Raw genomic sequence first — 6,198 nt, 5'->3', positions numbered from 1 at the left:
GCTCCATCCCAACTCAGAGAGTACACTGGGCTGTGCCTGGTTCCCCTCCCTGCACTGCAGCTTGAAACCTCTGCCAAGTAGCAACCATAGGGCTGCCCTTGCTTGTTTCCCATCTTGTAGGGATCATTCTCCTTCATTGCCTGAGGTTCATTGCCTTGAAAACTATTGTTAAATTTTGTCTTTTTCTTTTTGGAAAGGGAGGGGAGCATTGTGTTACAGGCAGAGTAAATCTGCCTGCTGTTACTCCATATTTTATGGAAGTAGAAGTCCCCCTTGTGTTTTTATATCTTCATAGCAAAGCTTTTCCTTTTAATAGTCCAAAAATTCTTGATCTACATTTGGCATGCCATGTATCTTTGAACAGCAATGAATTCTGCAAGAAATGTTTTGAAATTATTTTGAGAAATCCCAATAAGTCCTCACTACTTACTCTGTAAAAATGCTATAAACTTAGAGCTCTATATAGTTTTAAGTATTATTGTTATGCTTTTTCATGCTATATAAAATCTTTGTATATATGTGTGTGTGTATATATACATATATATGTATATGTATATATGTATATATATACACTTATGTTGTACTTTTTTTTCACAGAAGATTTAGAAGCAACTGAATAATGAAACTTGGGAAAATATTGTCATGAAATGTTAAATTTTGTTACTTTACCAATTATATTTAATGAGTTAAATTTCTAGCTTAATAATGAGTCATTACACATAAAGATCCTGGATAGGCTTATTTTAAAAGTTTGTACTGAGAAGGTTTTTTTCCTTAATATACTGCTTTTACAAGTTCCAGAACTTTAGGAAATTTTTAAATGAAAGAAAGGGTAGCAAAGACTATAGTAGGTAATAAACACTAAGAACAAAATGTTAAATACCCATTCAAAGTTGCAAATGTAAAACTGTACCACATATCATGGTTTGAATTGTATATGCTCTAATGCACACTGAAATTTATCAAGTTCAATTATTTTATAAATGGTAAAATAACTGTTTCCAAAAACAATGGCAGGAATTATAGTAAGTGCTTTTGAAGCACTGAATTTTATTTAGTTTTTTAAATATCCGGTAATTTCTTAGTAAATAGTTTAGTAAACTATTTCTTTCTTTAAACATTTTTTTTCCTTTATTGATTTCTAGAGAGAGAGGAAGGGAGAGGGAGAGAGAGAGATAGAAACATCGATGAGAGAGAACATCGATTGGTCTCCTCCTGCAGGTACAAACTATTTCTTAAAATATATATTTTTTATCCATGGTAGATATTTGTAATCTCTTGTATGAATGGGAAGAAAAACAAACATAGGGGAACTTGAAGATAAAGATGAAGTCAATGGGAAGAATTTTCCTCTCCAGAGAAATGCCTTCTCTTATCTTGCCACTATATGGCAGAGTGACAACTAACCAGCCAATCAGCCAAAAATAGCAATGCCCTGGTTAGAGTATATTCTCGTTATGCCAAGATTTTGGGTTCAATCCTCACTCAGGGCACATAAAAGAAACAACCAATGAAATGTTAAATTTTGTTACTTTACCAATTATATTTAATGAGTTAAATATATTTAATGCACAAATAAGTGGAACCACAAAATTGGTGTTTCTTTCTTCCTTCCTCTCTCTAAAAATCAATAAATTAAAAAAAAAATTTAAATGAGCAACAAACTCTTTTAAGACCACCTCATTAGTATTCACAGGTAGCTGTCTCCAAGGCTCTAGAGATAAATTAACTGTGACTCCTTACTTGAAAAAAGTTATATTCTCCTAATGATGAAAGGAGAATAAAACCAGCTCTTTAATGGGTGGAAAGTAATACAATACATAATTTTTTTTTTTCTGTACGTGCCCCTAGCAGGAACCGAACCCAGAACTCTCTGGTCCGCAGGCCAACTCTCCAACCGCTGAGCCAAACTGGCCAGAGCACAATACATAGTTTTAAAAGGTAAGGCTACAAATTGTTAGAAACCAAAATCAATTAAGTAGATTCTGAATCAAACTATATTCAGTATTTTGAGTCATCCAGTTTTGATTCCTACAGCTACCGTGTCCTATCAAATACAGAAATCAGTGAGCAGGATAAATTGGACACTTGACAACTTTCTGGTTAAGCAGTTTTTTTCAGATTCTTTTACTGAAACTATCAGGAAACTTCTACTTGACTTGAATACAACTGCAAGACTGAAGTTTCTTCTAAGAAACAATGATTGCTTACTATTGTATCAGTTTGGAGACTCCTGGGTTCATTAAAAATAAACCAGGTATATTCTATGTCCTGCTGCAACCACGAGGATGCTGCCCAGTGAGATTATTATTATTTTTTTAGGAGGGAAACATAAATTTTGTCCTTTAAAAAAAGAAAATCATTCATAAGCACAGCTGGTGTGGCTCAGTGGGTTGAGCATCACTCCATGCATCAAGAGGTCCTGGTTCAATTCCCTTCCTTTCAGGCTCCATCCCCAGTAGAGTGCATGCAGGAGGCAGCTGACGGATGTTGAGGTTTCTTTCTCATCAATGTTTTTCTTTCTCTTTCTCTCCCTTCCTCTCTCTCTAAAATCAATTAAAAAATTTTAAAAATCACTCATAATAGCTCTGACACATGCTACAACATGGATGAACCTTGAAGAAATTATACCAAGTGAAATAAGCCAGTCACAAAAAGACAAACTCTGTATGATTTTACTTATATGAGGTTCCAGAGTAGTCAAATTCTTAAAGACAAAGTGTAGAATGGAAGTAGCCAGGGATGGGGTGAGGGGAGGAATGGAGGGAATGTTGTTTCAGTAACAGTTTAATTTTTCAAGATGAAAAGAGTTCTGGTGATGGTTGCACAACGATGTAAATGTACTTAACACTGCTGAGCTATGCACTTCAAAATGGTTAAGATGGTCAATTTTATGTTATGTGTATTTTATCACAATTTAAATAAAACAAACAAGCTGACCTTCAGTGGTTTCTTATTGCCAGCAATAATAATCACCAATATTTTTTTAAGGCACACTTATAGATGATCACTAGCACACCAGCATAAATGAGCCAAGTTGTTCCTGGCCACCGATGACAAGCTGGGTTTCTAGCCATCTCAGGTGTCATGTTTGCCCAACAGGCTGAAAGGATCAAACTCTTGGTACTTCAATCACTTAGTCACAGAACTCCAGTTGAGAACAGCTGCTCATGGTCTTCAGCCTGGCCTCTAAGACTCTTCATAGCCTGGCCAGAGTCTGTCTTCCTAGGGCTCTTTCATTGCATATAAATGAAATCCAACACAAATGTGTTTAAACAAAAAAGCAGGGTGTTGCTTTCTGTGTCTAGGTAGTTGACTCTAGGCAAGGATGCTTTGAATGGTGCAAACAATTTTGGTGGACTTGTGCTCATCTAACATTTGACTCCACACCCCACTGAAGGTCAGCTTCACTTTTCAGAAATGCTCTAAGTTACTGATTTTCAACCAGAAGTAGAACTGCTTTGTAAAATGGTTAACATCTTTGGTCTGAACATTTTTGTACATGCCTCCTGATATACATAGGCAGAGTTTCTCTAGGGAAATGGTTCACCATAGATGACCATACCCTGCTTCCCAAACTTTAATGTGTTTACAAATCACCTAAGAGCTTGTTAAAATGCATTTTCTGATTCTCCAGGTTTGGGGTAGGCCCTACTTTTCCATTTCTAACAGTCTCCCAAGTGACAGTGATGCTGCTGGTCCAAGGGGCACATTTTGAGTATCAGGGCACTAGAGGATGTTCACAAATGAGTGGGAGCATTTTTGGTTGTCACATGACTGGTAGCACTCCTGGCAATTAGTGGTGGGGAGCAGTGATGTTTAAAATTCCTGCAATGTGCAGGAGAGTTCTACCTATTGAAGCATTGTGCTTCCCCAAATACCATAGCTCCCCTTTAAGAAAGTGCTCTCATGCCTGATGTGTCCATGCTTAGAGGCATCCTACATATTTTAGGATGGAAGTCAGTAAATTTTCCATACTACATCAAAACAGAATGTGACTCTCAAGAAGAATTAAAATCACAGTAAATGTTTAAAAGTCACCATTAAGGTATTTTATTTTGGGGTTTAAGAAAAATTACCATTATGGCTGTAGCATCTATTCTTTTTCATGTGCTTAGGCCAGAATTCAACCTAATTCCAAATTCTGTTTTTAATCTAAAAAATAAGAAGTGTTGAGAAGCCAGATTCTTCCTCCAAATTTCATATGGAGGCTCACACTTGAATGCTATAAATACAAATGCCTGTATATATGGCTGGAACAGGTGTTTTGAAGTATTTTAGATAAAATGTGGGTTCTGTGCTTGGTGGGAGCATGCCACATGCAGATTAGATTCCATCTTCACTGCACCCTCTTTCCCCCTGATTTTCACATCCTCTTTTGGTTAGATGTTTGGATGTACTAGGTTCTGAACATTAAGCCAAAATGACATGGTCTATGTTTCTGGGAGTATGTGTAATACTAAGGAAACAGCCTCTAGTCCCAGACGGCCTAGGTTCAAAGCCTGGCTCAGCCAGACACTTAGTTGTGTGACCTTGAGCAAATTACTTAACTACTTGGATTCTCAGCTGTGAAATTGGGTAATACTGGCACTTACTTCCTGGGGTTGTTGTAAATAATTAATAGATGAAAAACATTTAGAATAATGCTAAGCACATGGGAAACATTTGGTAGATGTTTATTACTATGAAAATATCCACTTGAATTTGTTCCAGGGTATTTTTTTTTTATTTTTTTTTGATACAGTATAGGAAGACAAGGGAGCATCCTATACAGAGAACATTGTTTTCCATAATAAATATGAAGTGGTTCCCAGGATAAATTAATTGGGGTATTTCCATACAATGAACACTATTTAGTAGTTTATAAATTGGTGATTCTCACTTCTGTGTGTATCAGAATCATCTGGAGGGTTTGTTGAAGCACAGATTGTGGACTCCACACCCTGTGTTTCTGATTCATTGCGTGAGAGGCATAGCGCTAGAATTTGCATTCTAACTAGTTTTCAGGTGATGCTGACTGGTCAGGGATCACACTTTGAGAATCATTGGTTTAAATCAGAGTTCCTCAGCCTTGGCATTGGCATTTCAGACTAGGTAATTCTTTTGGTGGTGATGGGGGTGCTGTCCTGACATTGTAGGATATTTAGCAGCATCCCTGGCCTCTGCCCACTTGATACCAATAATACCTCTTCTTCCTCTCCCATTAAGATAAGCAAAAATATCTCCAGATAGCCCTGGACAATGTGGCTCAGTAGGTTGAGCATTGTCCTGAGCACTGAAAGGTGGCCTGTTTGATTCCCAGTCAGGGCACATACCTAGGTTGCAGGTTCGATCCCTGGTCGGGTGCATACAGGAGGCAACCAATTGATGTTTCTCAAAGGAATGTTTCTCTCTCTCTCTCTCTCTCTCTTTTCATTCCCCTCTATCTAAAGTCAGTAAAATATATTGTATGGTGAGGATTTAAAAAAAAGTATCTCTAGATATTGCCAAATGTCCCTTAGGGAGGCAGAATTGCCTCCTGTTGAGAATCCCTGGTTTATTTTGTTTTTGTTTGTTTTTTATCCTCACCTGAGGACATTTTTCCATTTTTTGTTCAGGTAGAGTGGGAGGGAGAGAGAGGAACAGAGAGAGAGAGAGAAACATCGATGTGAAAGGAACACATCGAGTGGCTGCCACCCGCACGACCGACCAGGGCCGGGGACAAACTGCAACCGAGGTACGTGCCCTTAGCGGGAACCGAACCCGGGTCTCTCAGGACCGCAGGCCGACGCTCTAACTGCTGAGCCAAACCGGCCAGGGCAAGAGAATCCCTGGTTTAGATGAAATTAGCTAGTAACATGAACCAATCTTAAAAATATTATTTATAGTTAAAAAAGCAAGCAACCCCCCCCCCACACACACAGATAGTATGCATCCATTAATGTAATTTAGAAACCCATAAAACAATATATTTTTATGGATACAAGTGTATTTATTAAAATTATATAAAATATAGACAACCACATCAAAAATACAATGAAACAACAGAACAACCATCATTCAGAACTACATGAAATCGAGCTGAATGGAAGTCTTACAACTACAAAATTAAAGCAGCAGCCACATTGACACTGGTAGGAGGGGCGGAGGGGCGGAGGGGCGGAGGGGCGGAGGGGCGGAGGGGCGGAGGGGCGGAGGGGCGGAGGGGCGGAGGGGCGG

This window comes from Molossus molossus, unplaced genomic scaffold (genome assembly GCF_014108415.1).
Source record: "Molossus molossus isolate mMolMol1 unplaced genomic scaffold, mMolMol1.p scaffold_m16_p_4, whole genome shotgun sequence".
NCBI lineage: Eukaryota > Metazoa > Chordata > Mammalia > Chiroptera > Molossidae > Molossus > Molossus molossus.
The sequence above is the reverse complement of the archived record's forward strand: the minus strand, read 5'-3'. Positions refer to the sequence as shown.